This window comes from Rhinoderma darwinii, chromosome 7 (genome assembly GCF_050947455.1).
Source record: "Rhinoderma darwinii isolate aRhiDar2 chromosome 7, aRhiDar2.hap1, whole genome shotgun sequence".
In the NCBI taxonomy this organism is placed as follows: Eukaryota; Metazoa; Chordata; class Amphibia; order Anura; family Rhinodermatidae; genus Rhinoderma; species Rhinoderma darwinii.
Window position 1 is genome coordinate 118,138,161 of NC_134693.1, and position 26,651 is coordinate 118,164,811.

The window sequence follows — 26,651 nt, forward strand, 5'->3', positions numbered from 1 at the left end:
GTAAAAATAGTTGTATTGGGTCATATGCACTGCACCCTTTAATAAATGCCTTGAGGGGTATATTTTAAAAAATGGGGTCACTTCTTGGAAGTTTTTGCTTTACTATTTGACCTCAGAGTCCTGCAATTGGGGGCAAATGCTATGGAAAAATCACTAAAATAGACCTCAAATGCGCATGGTGCTCTTTCACTCCTTTAATCTAACACCAATCCAGCAAAATCTGCGCTCCTACATACAAATGACGCTCCTTCTCTTCAGAGCCCTGCCGTGTGCCCAAACAGCTGTTTAGGGCCACATATGGGATATTGCTGTACTCAGGAGAAATTTAGTAAAAAATTGTGTGGTGTTTTTTTCTCCATTTACCCCTTGTAAAAATAAAACATTTAGAGCTAAAACAGCATTGTTTTGGGAAAAATTTAATTTGTCATTTTCACTGCCTAATTCTAATAAAATCTATGAAACAGCTGTGGGGTCAAACTATTCACTACCCCCCTAGTGAATGCCTTGAGGGTTTTATTTTCCAAAATGGAGTCACTTCTCAAGAGGTTTTTACGGTACTGGTACCTAAGGAACTCTGCAAATACGACAAGCCACCTTTAAACCAAACCAGCAAAATCTGCATGCCAAACGGTGCTCCTGCCATTCTGAACCCTACCGTGTGTCCAAACAGCAGTTTATGACAACATATGGGGTATTATCGTATTTGAGAGAACTTGATTTACAAAGGTTGGTGTACTTTTTCTCTTTCATTCTTTGTGAAAATGAAAAAAAATCGGAGCTGAAACTACTTTTTGTGTGAAAAATGTTTTGATTTTAATTTCTATGACCTAATTTCAATAAATTCAGCAAAACACCTGTGGTGTTAAAATGCTTACTATGCCCTTAGATTAATTCCTTGGGAGTGTAGTCCCGAAATGGCGTCTTTTTGGGGATGTTTCCTATGTTTTGGCACCACAAGACCTCTTCAAACATGACATGGTGCCTAAAATATATTCTAATAAAAAGGAGGCCCCAAAATCTGGTAGGTGCTCCTTTGCTTCTGAGGCCTGTGCTTCAGTCCACCAGGGACACATGTGGGACATTTTTAAAAGCTGCAGAATCTGAACAATAAATATTGAGCTGAGTTTCTCTGCTAAAACCTTCTGTGTTACAGAAATAAAATGGATTATAATGGAATTTCTTAAAAAATAAATAATATATATGTATTTGTAAATTTCACCTCCAAAATGTTAACTAGTAACTATTTTGTGTTGTATTACTATCTGTCTTACAAGCAGATACACTCAAATTTAGAAAAATCAAAAATTTTCAAAAATGTCTCTAAATGTAGGTGTTTTTCACAAATAAACACTAAAGGTATTGACCACATTTTACTATTAACATAAAGTACAATGTGTCACGAGAAAAAAATTCTCAGAATCGCTTGGATAAAAGAATAGCATTCCAAAGTTATTACCAGGTAAAGTGACACAGGTCAGATTTGAAAAATGGTCTCTGAGCCTTAAGGCCCAAACTAGGCTGCATCATTAATGGGTTAAAGTGGTTTTATATCTCATAAAGTGGGGGGAATACAATTAGGATATGTCATCACTTTCTGATCGTGGAGTTCTGACTGCCATGACTACTTGATGTTTAGTAAAGCCAATCCCTGTCTTTACAGTTTACCAAATGGGCCATCAATTGTCTTAGAAATGACCCAGATGAAGAGACTATGAAGGAATTCTTCAGTTCTCTTGACTATAAATGCAGCAGAGATTGTGGTAGCCATAAAAATATAATGCAGCCATTTTTAATGAATACATATGGTTGTTGGCCTTCTACCCTCTCTGGTAGGCCTATGATATGTATAATTTACGCTGCATTCGTTCACATCAGGTATGACCGTCTTGTCTCAGGATGCCTGGATCGATTCTTACCACCTCTATTACCTTTCCAGGACATGGTACATGAGGTAATGGCTGCCCACAGCTGTTCTGATGCCTATTACAAGCTGGTAGGGGAATTGTGAAGCAGTATGTATTCAGGATTGTAAGGAGTAAGAGGGCTGAGCACAGGAGATGCAGCATGTAGCGTGTTCTTACTGGTGCAGAGTCACATCCTCTAATGGGGGTCTTTAGGGTTTATTAAAATTCAAAACTAAAATTATATATTTTAAGATAATATAAATGATTTCCCCCATGTCACACAGACAGAAATGATCATTTATCACCTATAAAGAATTCATCAGAGAACGTTCCCATTAAAATCTTCAATTTTATTATTTTCAATAAAAAAAATACTCTATACAGTAAAGCAATTGATGAAAACACCCGGAAAAATTACAGATCACACTAAACTTTTCTAGAGGTACAAATCATACAATATCATCAAATTCATATTCCCAATGGTAAAGCCATACTGATATATGTAAATTATGGGTGTGGTCATAAAAGCAGCTCAAACCGGTTATAGCTATTGTGATGTCACAGAGCTTGGGTATAAACAATGATGTTGGTCACAGAGCTGTCACTATGAGTTGGATGTGACCGGTAAGTAATATATCAATGCTACATCGGTACTTCACGCTAATTAATTAGTTTTATTAGGAACATTGAATTATTCCATCTCTAGAAGATATTGTGTGATAGTGGTAGTGATATGGTATTAGTATTAGTGTGCAATTAAATTGCTCAAGTATCTTAGATTTGCAGGGTAAGTGGACAAAATTTGAGCTCCCTTATTATCATTATGTTTACCACTTGTAAAAGAGAAATTTCAATATGCTCATATTAGAGGACTGTATATTAGGGGACTATAATTCCTTATATTATTTATGTTCACCAGAAATAATTACAATTTAATTCAATTCTGAATTTTGATCAATTGATATAAAAATTATTAGTGGGGAATTGATACTGGTCTGGGGCTATTTATCATGGTTTGGGCTAGGCCCTTTATTTCCAGTGAATGGTAATGTAAAGACTATTTAGACCATTGCGTGCTTCCGACTTTGTGAGACTAGTTTGGTAAAGACCCTTCCCTGTTTCTGTATGACGTTGCCCCTTTGCACAAAGCAAGGTCCATAAAGACATGGAGTGATAAATTTGGTGTGGAGGAACTTGACTCTCTGCACAGAGCCCTGACCCCAACATCAGAGCCTGAACTCACAAATGCTCTTTTAATTAAATGGGCAAAAATTCAAACAAACATGCTACAAAATCTTGTGGAAAGCCTTGTCAGAAGAAGTTATAGCCACAAAAGGGGGCCCAACTTCATATTAACATCCTTGGCTTTGTAATGGGAAGTACCACAAGCTTATAATGGTGTAAAGGGTCAGCTGTCCACATCTTTTGGCCACATAGTGTATTTTGGGTTTATGTATTGTGATGTCACTACTATTAAAAATAATGATAAATCCATATTGAAATATGCAAATTATGGGTGAGGTCATAAAAGCAGCTCACCCCGGGTATAGCTATTGTGATGTCACAGAGCGTGGGTGTATACTATGGTGCTGGCCTCAGAGCTGTCACTCAGTTGGATGTGACCGGTAAGTACTCTATCAGCGCTGCGTCTCTAGATGAGTCTCATCTATCGGTTTCTTTATGAATATTTTATTCTTAGGTATAATTCTGCTGTGTCTGCCATTTAAAGTTTAGTTTATATTTGGAATAGTTATACTAATATACTAAGAAGTTGCTAAATGGCAATATGGCGGCCTGTGACTTCTGCTCCAGAGACAGAATGCAGCTTACAGACATAAATTGCCATCTGTATTCTGCTGGTAAATTGATAAAGCAACCTCAAAGAAAGGGAATGTGAATGTCCTGCAGCCCTGAGAACTTATTATTGGAACCCTTCAGTTTATAACAGGAGTAATTCACGTAATAAATATTTACTAGGGAATTACTAATTATGCATTTGAGGTTTTCTATTTGTGTAAAATACACAATTATTATTATTAATAATAATAATTACTAATATAAAAATGTTAGGGAAGTGACTTCTTAAGAACAGCCCTGACCCCGTAATCCTGTATCCTCAAAAGCAATTGTCATTTTTCATTTATATATATATATATATATATATATATATATATATATATATATATATATATATATATATATATATAAAATGTAATAATGTCTATAACAAACGACAGAGGTTCTAAATTACAGTTAGTATCTCATATAAAAATTATATAAACCCCGGAAATGTCATACCGTATGGTCAATTCAACAACCAATACATTGTTCCAGAATCCAAACCCCAAGCAATGTCATTCACAGGGGGTCCAAGCCCCAAGACCCCAAGCAATGTGATCTTCAAACACGTCTGATTGTCCAGATCCTGTAGTTGGAATACCCCTTTTATAACTAATTTCTCCAGCTGGTTTTCTTTAAGTTTTCCCTAACTATTTCTTTTTCTGGTCATTCTAGATCTTGCTGTTGGATTGACACTGTTGGATTACTGTGTTGCTTTTACGGTCAGCGATTTGTCCTATTTTCAGAGAACTAGAGGCGATTAGTTAAATTCAATCTTTACTGTCGCCTGGTTTTCTACCACGGACATTGGTGCAGTTTTGCACCCGGGTTATTAACCAACCATGCCCTTTTGGAAAAAATCAAAAAAATATAATGTGTCTCAGATTCCTGATAATGGAAATGTGATGAAAGAGATACCAACTATGGAGGAACCTAACATCTCACTCCAGAAGTTTTCCAACATCAAAGATATGCCAGCCGAAAAATGCAGCGATCCAAGTCACAGCAAACCTTGTGACATTGGCTCAAAGAACGCCAAGAAGAGCGCAATCAGGAGCTTGGGCAGCAGCGCTGTGATTGGCACTAAAGAACTGGATCGCTGTTTCCCAAATAGACGGCTGAGATTATACGTTGCCACCTGGAATATGGAGGGAAAGGTGAGCAGTAATAAACAATATCTATTGTGAACCATGAGTGTATCTGATCTAAGGCTATGTTCACACGGAGTATGTTGCCGAGTTTTTTGACGTGGAAACCGCGTCGCAAAACTCGGCAAAAACGGCCCGAAAATGCCTCCCATTGATTTCAATGGGAGGCGTCGGCGTCTTTTTCCCGCAAGCAGTAAAACTGCCTCGCGGTAAAAAGAAGCGACATGCCCTATCTTCGGGCGCTTCCGCCTCTGACCTCGCATTGACTTCAATGGGAGGCAGATAAAGCGTATTTCGCGGTGTTTTATGCCCGCGGCGCTCAATGGCCGCGGGCGAAAAACGCAGCGAAAAACTTTGCGAAAATCGGCGTGCAGGGAGAGGAAAATCTGCCTAAAACTTCCAAACTGAATTTTGAGGCAGATATTCCTCCTGCAAAATACTCCGTGTGAACATAGCCTAAAGTTGGATAAATTTGCAGTTGGATATGAGATAGACATATTATATACTACCCTAGGCCCAAATGTTCTAAACATTTGCGCCAATCAATGTTGCTGCACACACTGCAAACTGTCAAACTAATAATCTATGTCTTTGGAATGGCAATGCCTCTGATTCTAAGACTGCAGCACTGGCCATAGTCTATAAAGACTAAAATCCAATTCGATCAGATATAATTTTTTGTAGGTGATATAGAAGATGTCAGTTTGGTTGGTGCTCTGTGTATACATTATTAATATCTTCATATTTTGAGCAGGAGTTCCCACAAAATCTAGAGGATCTGCTGTTGCCATCAGATGACACCAAAGACATTTACGTAATTGGCGTTCAGGAAGGATGTCCAAACAGGTAAGTCTTCTCAGGTTGTCTTACAACAGTCTATGTCTGCAGATGGACTACAGGTCGGCTGATTGAAATTCTCTCTTGACCTACTACTTATTGTAGGATCACTCCTAAATTTTCCTATTTAACCCCAGAGGTTATAATATTGATTATTTAATAAATGAGTTCAATATTTTAATCTGGTGTCATTTATTAATATGTAAACTTGAAATTGTGTCTTCTTGTAGACGGGAATGGGAGATAAAATTACAAGAGACTCTTGGTCCACACTACGTGCTATACCATTCATCCGGGCTCGGAGTCCTGTATCTCACCATCTTTATTCGACGGGAACTGATCTGGTTCTGCTCAGGTAAGATTCACTTTCTTACATTTACATAATAAGTCCTAATTGAAGTCATTAGTTTGAACTTATTATTTAGTCATTAGAACTAGATGTCTAAGAATCCAACTCTCAGATTCTTCACTGTGGAGTATTGGAGATCTGATAGTTTACTCCACAGTTACAAAGTGTGAAATGGTGTTGTAGTAATATTTCCAGCGTTTAATAGGAAACTATCTCTGTTTCATTGTTGCATGTTATACTATTAACCACTAACCCTTCTTCTTGTGTTTCATTTCTTATACAGAGGTAGAGCACACCCATGTAACAACCAGGCTATTCCACCATGTCAAAACTAAAGGAGCCTTGGGTGTTGCCTTCACCGTCTTTGGGACATCATTCCTGTTTATTAATTCCCATATGAGATGTAAGTATGTCTGTTTTTAATATATGACTATGTACAGTGTTATTGTGTATAAAAGTGCTGCTGTTTAATAATAATAATAATAAGCTGGAATATATGAGATGACATGAAAAGATCTGTACTATTGATGTTTTGGTGTAAAATTAAAAGTTCTTCCTCATTTGGTCAAACTTCTTCTAATCCATCAAACTTATTCTATATAATGAGAGAATAATAGTGGAAGGATAAACGGCCTAATGTCCTCTACAGACTGCTATAGAAATACATTATCCTCTGTCATGAAAATGATTGTGTCTTAGATTTACAGTAACAGAAATATCAGTGTGTCTGGTCTACAGAGTGCGGACCCAGATCATGGAACTCCACCAGTCTCATCTTCTAAAATGTCAATAGAAATCCAATTAATATAAATACTATTTGTAAAAAATTGATTGTTGAGGGAATATTCAGACTACACAGCCCAAGAAGTAGATACGATACCTAGATAATATAAGATAAAGAAACATATTGTCAAAGAAAACTTAAATGTGGTGGTTGTCCTAAATTCCAGGAGGTCATATTTACTGATATGTATATTTTTGTTGGCAGTTGGGGCAGTCTACAAGAGGATCCAGGACTATAAAACTATCACCGAGGGTCTCCGTCTGCCTCAAATTATTCCGGAAAGAATAAACTCCAATGCCTGTGAGTATTACTTATGTGGTTGAACCTATCGATTCCTTTATCTCTCTATTTATCTCCATTGAGTCTAATGCAGTCACGTGGTCTAATTGTGTCCTGTGTTTATCTCATTCTACAGTGGACGTCACCAGCCGCTTTGATCGAGTTTTTTGGTTTGGGGACCTCAATTTTCAACTGAAAGAGGACAGAAAAAACGTGGAATCTCTTCTGAAGAACATTAAAGGAAGAGATACGTCCAGTCTCCTCAAACATGACCATCTGAATGAAGCCAAGAACAACGGTACATTTACTAGTAGACAGATCTCTATCACTCCTCAGCCTGTATAATAACCACATACACCTCGACAGATCAATACAAATCACTGTCATGATGGTTCATATGTTCTCCACATTCTTATATAGCCCTACATCTCTTGCACATGTTTTTAATACTGACATGTTTTTTTTTCTTTTAATTTAAGGGTCCATATTTGTAGGGTTTAAGGAGCACACCATTGAATTCCTTCCTACATATAAGTTCGACATTGGCACAGACACCTACGATACATCAGAAAAGCAGAGAGTCCCATCATATACGGTAAGATATCTTATTTCCAGGTCTACAGAACTAAAGAGAGAATGCATTTCATGAATAGATTTTCATATAATAAATCCCCTCGCCCAAGGTAATGAATTGTTATTATAGATGGAGGAATAATTCTTAAGAACAAAGCATCCAGTCCATTTTACTTGTAGTGAGTTTGTCATCGTCACCCAGTGTAATATGTCTTCGCCTAGCATGGCTCAAAGATACTTATTTCATTAAATCTGTGTGACCAAGTCAAACCTTAAATGCAAGAAAGTCTCAAAATGTATATTTCTTAAATAAAATAGGCCGAAATGTTCAGTCTATGATGCTATGAGGTTTATAAATAAATTATAATATGATTGCACTGATGATATTTGTTATTTTTATGACCTCTACAGGACAGGGTGTTGTTTAAAAGCCAATACGAGGGAGATGTGCGAGTCCTGAAATACGACTCTTGCCCTGTTTTGAAGACCTCAGACCACCGACCCGTTTTTGGTATCTTTGAAGTAAAGCTCAGACCTGGTTCAGATAAGTAAGTCATGATTTCCTCCATGTTGTTGGTATGATCCTTTCAGTAGCCGCCATTACTACATGGGCCTTATAGCCAGAGCTCACACTTTGGGGTAGGTGGCTGTATACCTGGGTGACAGTACTGGAGTAATCTAGGATGTGAAACAAAACAATTATTGTGTGATTACCTGCTAACATTATCATATGTTTTACATCAATATATTTCTCATTCCAGCATCCCATTGGCTGGTGGACGCTTTGACCGCAAGATCTATTTGAAGGGCATTAGGAGGTTAGGGCAAAAAAAGTAGCTGCGTCTGTTCATGTCCTTACAGCACATAAGGTGAGAGCATTGTACTTGTCTATTATGTTTGCTGTGAGAATGTTCTTCCATCTCTTAAGTCTTCCTCTGTATCAGTAATTTATTTTATCAACCAACATAAAGAAATTGTAAATAAGTCATTCTATCTTCTAGTTCAATTTTCTTGTATTCAGATATTTATTTAATTTCTAAATGAAGGTTATGTGTTTTAGAAGAAAACTGTAAGCGTGTATGTAGTATAATAGATTGGTGGGAATTCATTAAGACTGACGTTTCATACACCGGTCTTAATATAAAAAAACTTGGAGTAAAATGTGCCTAATTTATTAAAAGGCCCACACCTTAATAACTAATAATCCATGTTATTATGATAAATGTGTCGGCCGCTGGGGGCTCTGCTCCTTCAGCTACTCTCTGTCCACTTTTTTAGAAAAGTGCCGAAAGCGGCAGAAACTACATGATAGATACAAGGAACATTGTTATTGATGTAAGACATTACTTGGCATCTTGCAGGACTCCTAAGGAACATTTACCATCTTAGGTGCATAAAACAATGATTCCACCTTTGTGAACATCAGAAAGTTCCTGTAACATCCTTAACAGCGCAGCTTTAGATCAAATCCATCGCTTGGATCAATCATCTTCAAGGTTTGTAGTGTAACCCCTAGGATCAAATAGGAAAATCCACAATAAAACCTCTTCTAGATTTTGTGACTGCCAAGAAACACACATTAGTAGAGCATTAATAGCAAATATTTCTCTTGCAGCATAAACATAAATTCCGCAGTATATCTGGCGAGAACTGCGCTCCCTGTGACCGGAGGAGCCGCCATCATTGCTGATAGAAAGGTAAGTTCCTCTAGATATGTCCCCTCTATATTTGGTAAGCAGCCTGAATGATGAATATTTAATAGGATTGTGTGCTTCTCCCCCCAGAAAAAGTCAGCAGATACAAACAGACCATCAACATCAATGCCAATAACAACCAAGTGCAGAAGCCGCCATCTTACAAGTATTCCAATGGCGAGACTTAAAATTTTCTACATCTGTCACAGAAGAGACATCAGTGTGGTTACCGGTGCATCAATGTTACCCAGAAGACCAGGCACAGAACAGTAGAACATGTCATCTCTTCCTGTGTCTCTGGAATACAGATTTCCCACCACTTACTGATACTACAGTATATACTGTGACATCTTCCATTGTTCTTGCTGGATCTTGTATAACATCATCTTTACCATTATATATTTTGATCCACAAAAACCTTAAATAAATCTTTAACATCAATTCATAAGTGTGACTGGTATTTATTAGTGTGTTCAGTGCCCGGCTACAACTTACCACAGTGTATACAATTCACTTATCCGACCCTTCACAGCGCTATTTCTGTGACATCGCGTTTAATCCAGTGGTAGGTGACAGGACATTGTATCATATGTACACAATACAGAGAGTATGGAACGTGCCGCCATATGTACTGGATTAGATCATGTGTTGGACAAAAAGTGACAGGAGATGTAAAATATTGATATATTTGATAGTTGTTTAAATTTCAGTTCCATAAAATGTAATGTTGGGCTCTCTTTACAAGCGGAGACAATCACATTAAGCAGGGAAGCCGCTAGGGTGACACAATCCCCACAGATCTCAGATTGGACAAACGGGCATGGTGAGAGCTGCCAGTTGAGATTGCCAGTTAGGGCAGAAGTTACAAAGTGACTGATCAACCAAAAATACTTTGTATTGCTAGCCTGAATGGCGTATCGCTAGCTCAGCATTTCATATGAGAACAAAGACCCTCTCCAGCACAAGTTTAAGTTGAGACTGAACCATAGCAAACACATTGTCCCATTCTCACAAGTTAAATCAGAAACCGCCAAGTATAGAGCCTATTTATTAGTGAAACCGTCAAGCTTATGTACTAAATATTATAACCGTGCAGACTGTGCCTCTGTTGGAGTAAAGTTCTGTTCAGCATCTTATACCTGTGTCGTCTGAAGTTTTTGCTGTGCAATTTCCTCTGCGGGGCAGTAACCATCCTAAACCCCCTCCCACCTGTTACATTTGTCCATACTAAAGTCCATTACTCCATTGAAGTCGCCAATTAGTAGCAGTGGATAATCTGCAAGGGCTTTTTATCAATAAACTCCTGTACCACACCCAAGACAGAAGGATTAAAGGGTGGCGGTAAATAAATTGAGACAATGATACATTGAAGATTTTGTATTGCACAGTCCATGAGCACAAACTTTCCTTCTTTTTTCTTCCCAATATGTATGGCAGGTTAATTTGCAGTTAGGGTATGTTCACACGCAAACTCAAAAACGTCTGAAAATACGGAGCTGTTTTCAAGGGAAACCAGCTCCTGATTTTCAAACGTTTTTTAAGCCACTTGCGATTTTCTCTGCGTTTTTCGCTGCGTTTTTTACGGCCGTATATGGAGCTGTTTTCAATAGAGTCTATGTAAATGGCTCCAAAAACGTCCCAAGAAGTGACCTGCACTTCTTTTTCGCTGCTGTTTTTTAAAAAAACGGCCCGTCGGAACAGAACGCCGTTTTTCCTATTGAAATAAATGGGCAGATGTTTGAAGAAGAGGACTTACTCCTAAAGTGAAGCAGGGATGAGTTAAAGCTCCGTCCAACAAACAAAAGAAGCTGGTGTGCCACCCATGCCGCATTGCACCATTATTTGTGTAATGTTTGAAAGAGATTGTGCCTCTTTTTTGTAGAGTAGTGTTTTCATCCCCTTGTGGATGTTTATATACCACTGGTCAGTAAAGAATTTGTTGTTTGCATTACTTGGGTCTACTGTATTTTATTGCTTGCGACTAACCCTGCAGTCCTTGCCGGTATTTGGCCTTACATAGGGATACATTCTATAGACACGGTGAATGCTAACACTCAATTCCTATTTAGGCTAGGACTTCACAGAGACTGATTGATTTTAATTGATCTTATTATTAAATTCTATTACTTATTTAAGGGTTGCATGCAACTCAATGTATAGCTTTGTATTGCGGCTGTTGATTTGTAGCTAAAATCAATTAGTTGCATGCCAATGCGTTTCCATGATGGCCTTATTTTCACATTTCCAGGAAAAATAACAGAAGACCATCACAACACAGAGTTCTGAGTAAAGATGCTCCATATCAGGAGAGCTGACAGGTCCGCCTTAAAATGGGTAAATCACAGGTGACGTCTTTTCTGATTGTAGACTTTCTCTTTCCATTTTATCTCCACCCAGCCAGGACCGCTATGTTGTCTTCTCCTGACATAACATTACAGAGTTTGCTGCTGAGATATCTTTAGTTCTTCACTTCTGCAGCCATCTTCAGCTTCTAGAGCAACGTAAAGAATTCAGACCACAAAATAGACCCCTTAATTCATGCAGACCCCAGACCAGACCACCAAATAAATTTAGACACCAGCCTAAACCCCTATATAAATTCAGACCAGACCCCAGAACAGACCCAATTAACTGCAGACCCCAGGCAAGACTCCAAAATGTAAACCCCAAAACAGAGTAAATAAAATGAATGCAGACCCTAGACCAGACATCTAAATAATGTCAGACCTCAGACCAGACCCCTCAATTAATTGCAGACCACAGACCAGACCGCTAAATTCAGACCCCAAACCAGAGTAAAGAAAATGGATTTAGATACCTGACCAAGACCTCTAAATAAATTCAAATCCCAGAACAGACCCTTAAATTCATGCAGATCCCAGATAAATGAGTTGGTCGATTGCAAGCAGCTTGTAATGAGGGCGAGCCGTATAACCTCCATTTCCAGCTGATAAACTGATTATGTTATTAAATTGGTTGCCTGTTTCTTTATATTAACTGTTTAGGTGCTCACTGTTAATGTATATTTGTGTATCTGTTGTATTTCACTGTATAGAAGGTTTTGTCTTACCGGTTGGCAGGAGGACAGGCCGCAGTTCCCAGTGGCACTGTCTTATGTGCGGTGCTGTCACTGTACATAGGAATGAGTGGCTGCTGGACAGTGACAGGGGAGGTACAGGGGGTTTGGAAAGAAAGAGCCTGGTGCTGGCTGGGATCAGAGTGTAATGGCAGTGATGCGCTGCGCCACCATGAAGTCAGGTGAGACGGTGAGAGTCAATAACAAAGCAGAAAATAAGCTAACAAAATTACCTCTTATGGTCTGTAGGCTGATAGAGAAGGCCTATCCTACGTAGGGGTAGGCCTATAAGTGTAGGCTGTCACTGAAACATGCGTGGCTGAAGAGTACCGTCAGCCTAGAGTGGTTCGCTCTGAGGAGTCTACTGGGGCTGTGAGAATAGTCAGCCTGGCATGGGAACCAGTGGTCAGTAGAGCAGTACTGTGCTCAAACCCAGGAGAGGCTGTAACTAGGTCCTGATTAGGATAAAGAACGTTCCATGTATTAGAGGGCCGCTTAGATAGCTGCAGTGATGAATGGTTGCCCTGCAGGCCTGAGATGTGGCCTAGTAGTACACTCCTGAATTGTACTGGACTGGGTGCAGTAGTCACTACGACGAGTGGTGTGGTAGGAGCCCTTCAGCGTCAGGACCCTAGTAAGAGTGCATAGGAGCAGATATTTAATATAGTAAAAAGTATTAAAACGTATAAAACCCACTGTGTCAGTTGTATCGGGGCAGCCCCCTTCATCAGGAATACTATGTTTCACAGCATTGAAACAATTTAAATATCTCTATATTATATAAACAAACCATTCTACGTTTTCTCACGCAATACCGGAAGTGACGTTCCGAACTCTAAGGCCCTGTTCACACAGAGTTTTTTTGCAGGGAGAAAAATTTTGAGGCAGACTTTGACCTGCCTGCGATTTGCGCAGCATTTACCATTGCGTTTTTCGCCCGTGGCCCCTGCGCGCCGCATGCAAAAAACACTGTGAAAAACACTTTCTCTGCCTCTCATTGATTTCAATGGGAGGTCAGAGGCGGAACTGCGAGCCGCTAAAAGCTGCTGCAGAAAAGAAACGCCTCCGCCTTCCATTGAAATTAATAGAAGACACTTTCGGCCGCTGATTCCAATGCGGTTTCCGTGTCAAAATCAGCGTAAAAAAACTCAGTGTGATCTGGGCCTAAATCTCTTTATACTTCCTATAATGGACATATCTCTCTATGGCAGATGTTTCGGAAGAGGTTCTTTCTCGCTCTTTTACCCTTTCTATTCCTCTAATACTTCATCCCAATTACATTATTTAATACAGGGAATTTCTTATATTTCTTTTTCCATGCAAAAATACATATATTAATAAAATAGGATAAAAACAACCAATATGAATCTATGGGGAATAGTAAAGACTCATTTACTTTACTCGTTCTCAAACTCTAATATTATTCCCAAACCCTATTCCTTTCTTTAGTATTTCTTATTTTTTGGATAGGATGGTGCGACTATATAATTTATTATCCTTGTTCTTTTTACGATCATTTGTGGGGCCCTTCTTACTTCATCTTTCAAAAACAGATCACTTAATAGTATTTCCCAATTTCTCTTTAGGATTCTTTTAATTTCTTCAATATTACCATTATATTTAGCAAAATAATGTCAGTCCAAATTTATCTTTCTCTTTTTTCCATCTTGCTTTTTTACAAGGTATAACTTTTCCCTGTTCCTTGTTATCTAGGCAGTCTTTCTGTTTCGTTTTTGACACCTTTTTCTTTACTCCCTCTATAATATTTTTTTTTGCTATTTTACGCAAGCATACATCATAAGCACAAGAAAATAGACAAACGCACAAAAAACAAACCCAATCCCGAAAGACACAACCCAATTCAGGGCGGGAGGATGGGAGCTAACTTTTTTACCTGTTATTCCTCCCGCTGCTTCCGGCTCAATGCCGAAAACAGCGGGCGGAACAGATACCGAACCCCAACTCCACCCCTCTCCATCTCCTCCCTCTCCCTGCCTCCACTAACCCTTTCCCCCCTGATTGGCTAACCTTCCCTCCTATGGCAGTCATGGAGGCTTTCCCTTAAGCATTCCGTGCTGCCGTCCAGCCTCGTCTTGACTGGCCTAAGTAGGGTCATGTGCTATTTTACCTTTTATTCCCCTTTTCCACCCATCCACCAAATAAGGACATGTGACAACCGAGATTGGATGTGAAATGGCCACAGCAGCCGTTTATTAATTTACATTATTTTTTAAATACAATTTAATCCAAAACATTCGGATAACTACTTTAGGAATTCGACCAGAGAATTCCTCCTATAATTCACATGACCAAACATGGGTCAGAATCATAAATAACAATCAACATTTTAACACTAAACAGAGCAGGGGAAGTCCTTGAAGCTAGTTTTTTTACAGATTTTCCTTTTAAGTTAGCCATCTGCAAACCACCAACAACTATTTACCTCCAGCCGTAAAACAGCTCGGAGGCACCGCTCACCTCTGCAGATGGCTCCAACCACCAGAAGACCACTTCAAAGGGATAACACCCTATGAAGTCTTCAAATTATATACACTACCTGTAAAGGATCTGCCAGGCACAGCTTCGGGGTTAACTCCCTTAATTAATCAGTCAGCACCTGAATCTACATCCCTGAGACTGACTCCAGCTTCCACCACTCAGGCTGGCAGGCTTAGGAGTGGGAGAGCCTATCGCAGCCTGGCCAGACTCAGCTAGCTCCCGCCCTCTGTCTATTTATACCTGCATTTCCTGTTCCTCCTTGCTTGTTATTCTTTTTCGTGTGGTTTCCTGGCCCAGCTACAGCTCCTTCTATTTTGTTCCTGCTCCATACAGACCCTGGCTTACTGACTACTCTTCTGCTCTTCGTTTGGTACCTCGCACACTCCTGGCTTGACTCGGCTCGTTCACCACTCTGGTTGCTCACGGTGTTGCCGTGGGCAACTGCCCCTTTCCCTTGCTTGTATTCCCTTGTATGTTTGTCGTGTTTGTCGTGCACTTACTGAGTGCAGGGACCGCCGCCCAGTTGTACCCCGTCGCCTAGGGCGGGTCATTGCAAGTAGGCAGGGACAGAGTGGCGGGTAGATTAGGGCTCACTTGTCCGTTTCCCTACCCCCCGGTCATTACACTACCGTTCAAAAGTTTGGGGTCACCCAGACAATTTTGTGTTTTCCCTGAAAACTCACACTTATATTTATCAAATGAGTTGCAAAATGACTAAAAAATATAGTCAAGGCATTGACAAGGTTAGAAATAATATTTTTTATTTGAAATAATTATTTTCTCCTTCAAACTTTGCTTTCGTCAAAGAATGCTCCATTTGCTGCAATTACAGCATTTCAGACCTTTGGCATTCTAGCTGTTAATTTGCTGAGGTAATCGGGAGAAATTTCACCCCATGCTTCCAGAAGTCCCTCCCACAAGTTGGATTGGCTTGATGGGCACTTCTTGCGTACCATACGGTCAAGCTGCTCCCACAACAGCTCTATGGGGTTGAGATCTGGTGACTGCGCTGGCCACTCCATTACAGATGGAATACCAGCTGCCTGCTTCTTCCCTAAATAGTTCTTGCATAATTTGGAGGTGTGCTTTGGGTCATTGTACTGTTGTAGGATGAAATTGGCTGCAATCAAGCGCTGTCCACAGGGTATGGCATGGCGTTGCAAAATGGAGGGATAGCCTTCCTTATTCAAAATCCCTTTTACCTTGTACAAATCTCTCACTTTACCAGCACCAAAGCAACCCCAGACCATCACATTACCTACACCATGCTTGACAGATGGCGTCAGGCACTCTTCCAGCATCTTTTCAGTTGTTCTGCGTCTCACAAATGTTCTTCTGTGTGATCCAAACACCTCAAACTTTGATTCGTCTGTCCATAAAACTTTTTTCCAATCTTCCTCTGTCCAATGTCTGTGTGCTTTTGCCCATATTTATCTTTTCCTTTTATTAGCCAGTCTCAGATATGGCTTTTTCTTTGCCACTCTGCCCTGAAGGCCAGGATCCTGGAGTCGCCTCTTCACTGTAGACGTTGACACTGGCGTTTTGCGGGTACTATTTAATGAAGCTGCCAGTTGAGGACCTGTGAGGCGTCTATTTCTCAAACTAGAGACTCTAATGTACTTGTCTTGTTGCTCAGTTGTGCAGCGGGGCCTACCACTTCTCTTTCTATTCTGGTTAGAGCCTGTTTGTGCTGTCCTCTGAAGGGAGTAGTTCACACCGTTGTAGGAAATCTTCAGTTTCTTGGCAATTTCTTGGAATAGCCTTCATTTCTAAGAACAAGAATAGACTGTCGAGTTTCACATGAAAGCTCTCTTTTTCTAGCCATTTTGAGAGTTTAATCTAACCCACAAATTTAATGCTCCAGATTCTCAAGTAGCTCAAAGGAAGGTCAGTTTTATAGCCCCTCTAAACCGCAAAACTGTTTACAGCGGTGCTAACATAATTGCACAAGGGTTTTCAAGCGTTTTCTAATCATCCATTAGCCTTCTAACACAGTTAGCAAACACAATGTACCATTATAACACTGGAGTGATGGTTGCTGGAAATGGGCCTCCATACACCTATGTAGATATTGCATTAAAAACCAGACGTTTACAGCTAGAATAGTCATTTACCACATTAACAATGTATAGAGTGTATTTCTGATTAATTTAATGTTATCTTCATTGAAAAATACTGTGCTTTTCTTGCAAAAATAAGGACATTTCTAAGTGACCCCAAACTTTTGAACGGTAGTGTACCTTTTTGGGGGACGCATACCCCCGATGCGACCCCCCACCATTTTGTACTGACCAACCTCCAGGACTCCCCCCGCCACAGCGAAACAGGCCTTGACCACCTTAAGCCTGTGAGTCCCTCCAAACCACCACCGCCCTCTCAATTCCTTCCTCTAAGGACAGGCTCCACAAATCAATTCCAACCTCGGTCAAATGTACTCCATCACTCCGCCAATATCTTCCAACTCCTGACTCCAAATCCCTGTGTCGAACACAAATTCCCGGACACATCGCCGACCCCGGGAGGACAAACAACACTATCCGCTTACCCTGTCCTACTTGATCAGTCTTGGACCGCCACAAAAACAACTCGACTCTATCCCCATATAGACCCACATCCGCCTGTCGCAATCCCCCAGCCCTCACCGCACTAGGAGAAACCAACTCACCAATTCTGAGTGCTCCAAAAAACGCTAGAGAAAAAGCCAAACGAAACAACTCTACCTCATAAGGCGAATTACAAACAGCCCCCAGCAATGCGCCCAACGAACCAAGAAGGGTAAAAGACACGGGTCGCCTCTGATCTGCTTCAGCCCTGCCGCGACACAAACCCTTCACAGCTTGCCTTACCAAAAAATTCTTGGACACATCCTGAAAACCCCGTAATTTAAATCCAAACGCCAACCCAGCAATGAAACGATTTACCTTAGCCAGAGAAAACTCCGCCTCCAAAGCATCCCCCAACCAGTATAACAATGCCACCAACCTGTCTTGATCCGTGCTGACGTTACCCAACACTCTTACCCACTCCTCCCACTGCTGCCAACAAGCCGAATAAGTACTCCAAGTCGCACTAGCCAACGACCGTTCGATCAACCGTTCCACGGGACCGAAACCAGATCCCATAGATGTTCCGGGCAAGCCAAACCGAAAAGCTCCGCTCCCGGTGCCAATTAACGAAATTGATCCCACTGCGAGCGAGAAAGAGCATCAGCGATACAATTGTAAACCGCCGGTACATGCACCGTAACCACCCACGTGTTTAAGGACAAGCACACCAACACTAAGTGACGCAACAACTGAACCACAGGTGGAGAAGATGCCGATACGTTATTAATCGCTAACACCACTCCCATGTTATCGCAGTGGAAACAAACCTTTTTATCCCTGAGAATGTGCCCCCAAATGGTAACCACAACCATGATGGGGAACAGCTCGAGCAGGGCCAGATTCCGTGTAAGACCACTGATCACCAAGCTGTGTGGCCAGTCCCCCGCACACCATTGACCTCCTGCATACGAACCAAAACCACCGGACACCGCCACGTCAGTAAACAGCTCCAACTCGCTCATATCCTGTACCGGCGACATCCACAACGATCTACCATTATATTGCCCGAGAAACGCGTCCCAGACCTGCAAATCCGCCCTGTGCTCCACCACAATCCTCACGAAATGAGGGGATGCCCGGATACCCGCCGTCGCTGCCGCCAATCGCCTACTAAAATCTCTACCCATTGGCATAATCCGATAGGCAACGTTCAACTTCCCCAGCAGAGACTGGAGTTCGGGCAAAGTGATCTTCTTCAATAGGCAGGCACGCCTCACCTCTTGACGCAATGACAGTAATTTATCCTCAGGAAGCCTGCACTCGAATTGCATTGCAACCGAATCAATTTAGATCCCTAAATAACAGATGGTAGGGACAGGGCCCTCCGTTTTACCAGGCGCCAGAGGAATTCCAAAATCCGTCGCAACCTTCTGCAAGGAATACAACAAATAACCGCAAATAGGGGAACCGCTAGGGCCGACGCACAAAAAATCGTCAAGATAATGTATTAACGAATCCACCCCAGCTACGCCCTTCGTCACCCATTCCACAAAGCTACTAAATGCCTCAAAGTATGCGCAAGAAAGGGAGCACCCCATTGGAAGACACCTATCGACATAAAAACCCCCGTTCCAGAAGCAAGCCAACAGCCGTTGGCTCTCCGGATGGTCCGGCAGCTAGCGAAAAGCCGCCTCAATGTCAGTTTTTGCCAACAACGCCCCAGGCCCCGCCTCACGCACTAACACTTCCGCTTTGTCAAATGACGTGTAAACAACCGAGCATAAATCGTGATCTATCCCATCGTTTACCGACGACCCCCTGGGAAAAGACAAATGCTGAATCAAACGGAATTTATGGGGCTCCCGCTTCGGCACAATTCCCAAGGGGGATAGCACTAGATTCTCTATCGGCGGCTCGACAAAAGGCCCGGCGATGCGACCCAACGAAACTTCCTTCAAAAGTTTTTTCGAAACGACCGCCGAGTGCAAATAAGCCGACTTAAGATTGCGCCGTGTAAGCGGAACCTCATACGGAGGAGGGGGAATAACAAAACCAAACAAAAACCCCTCATAAATTAACTTGGCTGCAACCCTATTCGGATATTCATTTAGATACCGGGCCATCCTTTCCACCCTCACCGGCGACAGCCCCTTGACCAACGGAGGAGGACTGAGTGCCTGACCGCTTCCCTTTTCGCATACATTTTGCAGCCCCATGCGAGGAGCCGTTGCACTCCGAACAGACATGCTTAAATTTACAAGTGGCCCCGAACTTACACTGGCCATCATTGAATTGCCAGCAGAACCCGAGTATTGACCCAGAGCCCTGTCCGGACTGACTAGACTGACCTCCTTGGCCAATGCTTCCGGGAAAGGACTGCTTCACCGGGACCGTCACCCGCAACCAAAGCTGGTGGCGAAACTGCTCATCATACCGCAAACACACCTGACCCCCGTACGCCCGATGAGCCTCCCCGATGGCATCGAAATAACAAAACAACGCTGAGCAATTTTCAGGCGCCTTTTCCCCAATGACACTCGCCAAAATAGCAAAAGCTTGCGACCAATTCACGAACGTCTGCGGGATAAGCCTATACCGCCGATGCTCCTCTTCCTCCTTCTTACTCTCATCCTGCTTGCCCTTATCCAAGTTGAACTTCGCAAGCGGCAGAAGAGAAAAAATGTCCATGTACTCGTCCTTCCAAATCCATTCCCGAACCTCCTGTTTAAGGTGGGCCCCTAAAGGACCCTCAAAACAGACATAAACCTCGCCCCGAGCACGATCATCAAGCCAAATTCAATCCCCGTCCTTCTGCGCCTTGGTTTGAACAGACAATGCCACTGCTTCCTTGGATTCCCCCGAAACTTCCCCAACCAGGGACCGCGGCTGTACATCACGAGGACCTTCCCAGACCACCGCCGGGGACCCCGCCGGAACTGCAGGCGCCGCAGCCCTATCTAAGTGCCCGACTAACTTGCGCAAAATACCCACTAAATCCGATAAGCCATCGCGCCCGGCAACGCCACTACCGACAACCGATACTTCCGCGCTCGCTGCCCCACCCCCAACACCCGACATGAAAATTGCTGGATACGGCAAAGTAGGAGTTACGCACACACCAGGCTGCCCAGGCGCTGTGTTCCCGCCAGCCAGAAAATTCTGAACGCGCTGCGACTCGTCCAGCTCTCCATCTTCCAGATCCTCTCTCGCTGACGACTGGCACTCGTACCAACATCTCCGACACAGGGACCCCGGCATGCTGACAGAGGGGCCGGCGACCTGCCGCCTGACCGCAAGGACCCAGACTTCCGACCGGACCTGTTGCCTCCTCGTCGTCGCTGTTCTTGGCATCCTCACCGAAGCCTTCCCCCTGGCCGGCACATCACCATGCGGGGCGGCCGTGGACTGCACCCTGGACACTGCATCTGAAGGCAGTGGCGTAACAGGGAGCCCGGCCTGCGACTCCCTGTGAACCGCCGAGCCCCGTCAGGGCTGGGGATTCCTGCCAGGACGCAGGCCCTCGGAGGAGGCGGCCGTCCCAGCAGCCGGCCTACAGTGTCCTTAGAAGGGCTCCCCCTGTACGTCGAGCCCGCTGGACCACATCCGGACTCAACCGTTCAGGTGGGGGGGACCGCCGGGGTGACCGAGCAAGCGCCGCTCCCGACGATGCCCTCTGCTTTATTTCAGCAGGGGCAGCAATTAGCAACTCTCCCCCCCACCACCATGTCACCAGCGCCAGAGAGAGGGGCGGGGGAGGGGAGCGCATCTGGGCTAGCAGCCGACACAGAGCACCGGGCTCGGCGCGAAGACGGGCCCGCCTGAGGTATCCTGGCCAGCGCTGCCACTGTCTCCTCCAACCACCCCGGACCGTGGAACTCAGCTGCCGCGCGCAGCTGATCAAGCATGCTGACTGGAGACGCCATACTCGCAGGTAGACAGGGCAGTGGGAGCTAACTTTTTATACAAAAATAAAAAAGTAAGAATTTAAAGTAATAAATTTAAAACTCACCCTTTTTCCATTATCAAGAACTTAATTATTAGAAAAAATAATAAACTATACAGAATTGGTATTGCCGCATCCGTAATGGCCTGAACTATAAAAATATTATGTAATTTATCCAATGCAGTGAACGCCATAAAAATAAATAATAAAAAAACAATACCAGAATTGCTATGTTTTTGGTTACCTTAGAATAAAAAGTGATCAAAAAGTTGCATGTATCCAAAAATGGTACCAATAAAAAAACATATAGCTCGTCTTGCAAAAAACAAGCCCTCATACAGCTCTGTCGACCAAAACATTTTTTTAAAGTTGTGGTTCTCATATTGTGGCAACAGAAAAAATACATTATTTTTACAAAATAAATGTTATTGTGCAAATAGTTGTAAAACATAAAAAAGCAATATAAATTTGGTATCGCCAGAATCGTACTGACCCACAGAATAAAGTAAATATGTCAATTATAGTACACGGTGAACGCTGTAAAAAAAAGGATAAAAACAATAGCAGAATTGCTGTTTTTTGGTCACCACGCTTCTCAAAAAATAGAATAAAAAGTGATCAAGAAGTTGCATGTATCCAAAAATTGTGCCGATAAAAACTACAGACTGTCCCGCAAAAAACAAGCCCTCACACCGCTCTGTCACAAAAAAAAAGTTATGGCTCTCAGAATATGGCGACACAAAATGTGCAGAGTGCGATCCAAAAGGGGAATAAGATCGGGCACCATTTGTCAGTGCGACACAGGCCACAGAACTGCGGATTATTACTTATTTACCGCATTATTATATCCTCTTATTATGTACTGATGTACTCCGCACAGTTTACATATGCCCCCAGATTATAAACTGAAATACCAGCAAAACCCCAAACAGAAAAATTACCAAGCAAAATCTGTGCTTCATAAGCCAAATGGCGCTCCCTCCATTCTGAACCCTTCAGTGTGCCCAAACAGCAGTTTACATCCACTTATATGGCATCGCCATACCCGGGAGAACCCACTTAACAGTTTATGATGTATTTGTCTTCAGGGGCACAATCTGGGAATAACATATCGTGCACTTAAATGGCATATCAGCGGAAAATCCACTGCACATTTTTCTAGTAAAAATAGTAGTATTGGGTCATACGCACTGCACCCTTTAATAAATGCCTTGAGGGGTATATTTTAAAAAATGGGGTCACTTCTTGGAAGTTTTTGCTTTACTATTTGACCTCAGAGTCCTGCAATTGGGGGCAAATGCTATGGAAAAATCACTAAAATAGACTTCAAATGCGCATGGTGCTCTTTCACTCCTTTAATCTAACACCAATCCAGCAAAATCTGCGCTCCTACAGGCAAATGACGCTCCTTCTCTTCAGAGCCCTGCCGTGTGCCCAAAAAGCTGTTTAGGGCCACATATGGGATATTGCTGTACTCAGGAGAAATTGAGTAAAAAATTGTGTGGTGTTTTTTTCTCCAATTACCCCTTGTAAAAATAAAACATTTAGAGCTAAAACAGCATTGTTTTGGGAAAAATTTAATTTGTCATTTTCACTGCCTAATTCTAATAAAATCTATGAAACAGCTGTGGGGTCAAACTATTCACTACCCCCCTAGTGAATGCCTTGAGGGTTTTATTTACCAAAATGGAGTCACTTCTCAAGAGGTTTTTACGGTACTGGTACCTAAGGAACTCTGCAAATACGACATGCCACCTTTAAACCAAACCAGCAAAATCTGCATGCCAAACGGTGCTCCTGCCATTCTGAGCCCTACCGTGTGTCCAAACAGCAGTTTGTGACAACATATGGGGTATTGCTGTACTCAGGAGAAATTGGGTAAAAAATTGTGTGGTGTTTTTTTCTCCAATTACCCCTTGTAAAAATAAAACATTTGTGACAACATATGGGGTATTATCGTATTTGAGAGAACTTGATTTACAAATGTTGGTGTTCTTTTTCTTTTTTATTCCAAAAAAATCGGAGCTGAAAAGACTTTTTGTGTGAAAAATGTTTAGATTTTAATTTCTATGACCTAATTTCAATAAATTCAGCAAAACACCTGTGGTGTTAAAATGCTTACTATGCCCTTAGATTAATTCCTTGGGAGTGTAGTCCCGAAATGGCGTCTTTTTGGGGATGTTTCCTATGTTTTGGCACCACAAGACCTCTTCAAACATGACATGTGCCTAAAATATATTCTAATAAAAAGGAGGCCCCAAAATCTAGTAGGTGCTCCTTTGCTTCTGAGGCCTGTGCTTCAGTCCACCAGGGCCACATGTGTGACATTTTTAAAAGCTGCAGAATCTGAACGATAAATATTGAGCTGAGTTTCTCTCCTAAAACCTTCTGTGTTACAGAAATAAAATGGATTATAATGGAATTTCTTAAAAAAATAATAATATATATATATTTGTAAATTTCACCTCCAAAATGTTAACTAGTAACTATTTTGTGTTGTATTACTATCTGTCTTACAAGCAGATACACTCAAATTTAGAAAAATCAAAAATTTTCAAAAATGTCTCTAAATGTAGGTGTTTTTCACAAATAAACACTAAAGGTATTGACCAAATTTTACTATTAACATAAAGTACAATGTGTCACGAGAAAAAAATTCTCAGAATCGCTTGGATAAAAGAAGAGCATTCCAAAGTTATTACCAGGTAAAGTGACACAGGTCAGATTTGAAAAATGGTGTCTGAGCCTTAAGGCCCAAACTAGGCTGCATCATTAATGGGTTAAAGTGGTTTTACATCTCATAAAGTGGGGGGAATACAATTAGGATATGTCATCACTTTCTGATCGTGGAGTTCTGACTGCCATGACTACTTGATGTTTAGTAAAGCCAATCCCTGTCTTTACAGTTTACCAAATGGGCCATCAATTGTCTTAGAAATGACCCAGATGAAGAGACTATGAAGGAATTCTTCAGTTCTCTTGACTATAAATGCAGCAGAGATTGTGGTATCCATAAAAATATAATGCAGCCATTTTTAATGAATACATATGGTTGTTGGCCTTCTACCCGCTCTGGTAGGCCTATGATATGTATAATTTACGCTGCATTCGTTCACATCAGGTATGACCGTCTTGTCTCAAGATGCCTAGATCGATTCTTACCACCTCTATTACCTTTCCAGGACATGGTACATGAGGTAATGGCTGCCCACAGCTGTTCTGATGCCTATTACAAGCTGGTAGGGGAATTGTGAAGCAGTATGTATTCAGGATTGTATGGAGTAAGAGGGCTGAGCACAGCAGATTCAGCATGTAGCGTGTTCTTACTGGTGCAGAGTCACATCCTCTAATGGGGGTCTTAAGGGTTTATTAAAATTCAAAACTAAAATTATATATTTTAAGATAATATAAATGATTTCCCCCATGTCACACAGACAGAAATGATAATTTATCCCCTATAAAGAATTCATCAGAGAACGTTCCCATTAAAAACTTCAATTTTATTATTTTCAATAAAAAAATACTCTATACAGTAAAGCAATTGATGAAAACACCCGGAAAAATTACAGATCACACTAAACTTTTCTAGAGGTACAAATCATACAATATCATCAAATTCATATTCCCAATGGTAAAGCCATACTGATATATGTAAATTATTGGTGTGGTCATAAAAGCAGCTCAAACCGGTTATAGCTATTGTGATGTCACAGAGCTTGGGTATAAACAATGATGTTGGTCACAGAGCTGTCACTATCAGTTGGATGTGACCGGTAAGTTCTCTATCAATGCTACATCTGTACTTCACGCTAATTAATTTGTTTTATTAGGAGCATTGAATTATTCCATCTCTAGAAGATATTGTGTGATAGTGGTAGTAATATGGTATTAGTATTAGTGTGCAATTAAATTGCTCAAGTATCTTAGATTTGCAGGGTAAGTGGCCAAAATTTGAGCTCCCTTATTATCATTATGTCTACCACTTGTAAAAGAGAAATTTCAATATGCTCATATTAGAAGACTGTATATTAGTGGACTATAATTCCTTATATTATTTAGGTTCACCAGAAATAATTACAATTTAATTCAATTATGAATTTTGATCAATTGATATAAAAATTATTAGTGGGGAATTGATACTGGTCTGGGGCTATTTATCATGGTTTGGGCTAGGCCCTTTATTTCCAGTGAATGGTAATGTAAAGACTATTTAGACCATTGCATGCTTCCGACTTTGTGAGACTAGTTTGGTAAAGACCCGTCCCTGTTTCTGTGTGACGTTGCCCCTTTGCACAAAGCAAGGTCCATAAAGACATGGAGTGATAAGTTTGGTGTGGAGGAACTTGACACTCTGCACAGAGCCCTGACCCCAACATCCGAGCCTGAACTCACAAATGCTCTTTTAATTAAATGGGCAAAAATTCCAACAAACACGCTACAAAATCTTGTGGAAAGCCTTGTCAGAAGAAGTTATAGCCACAAAGGGGGGCCCAACTTCATATTAACATCCATGGCTTTGTAATGGGAAGTATCACAAGCTTATAATGGTGTAAAGGGTCAGCTGTCCACATCTTTTGGCCACATATTGTATTTTGGGTTTATGTATTGTGATGTCACTACTATTAAAAATAATGATAAATCCATATTGATATATGCAAATTATGGGTGAGGTCATAAAAGCAGCTCACAGCTATTGTGATGTCACAGAGCGTGGGTGTATACTATGGTGCTGGCCTCAGAGCTGTCACTCATCAGTTGGATGTGACCGGTAAGTACTCTATCAGCACTACGTCTCTAGATGAGTCTCATCTATCAGTTTCTTTATGAATATTTTATTCTTAGGTACAATTCTGCTGTGTCTGCCATTTAAAGTTTAGTTTATATTTGGAACAGTTATACTAATATACTAAGAAGTTGCTAAATGGCAATATGGCGGCCTGTGACTTCTGCTCCAGAGACAGAATGCAGCTTGCAGACAAAAATTGCCATCTGTATTCTGCTGGTAAATTGATAAAGCAACCTCAAAGAAAGGGAATGTGAATGTCCTGCAGCCCTGAGAACTTATTATTGGAACCCTTCAGTTTATAACAGGAGTAATTCACGTAATAAATATTTACTAGGGAATTACTAATTATGCATTTGAGGTTTTCTATTTGTGTAAAATACACAATTATTATTAT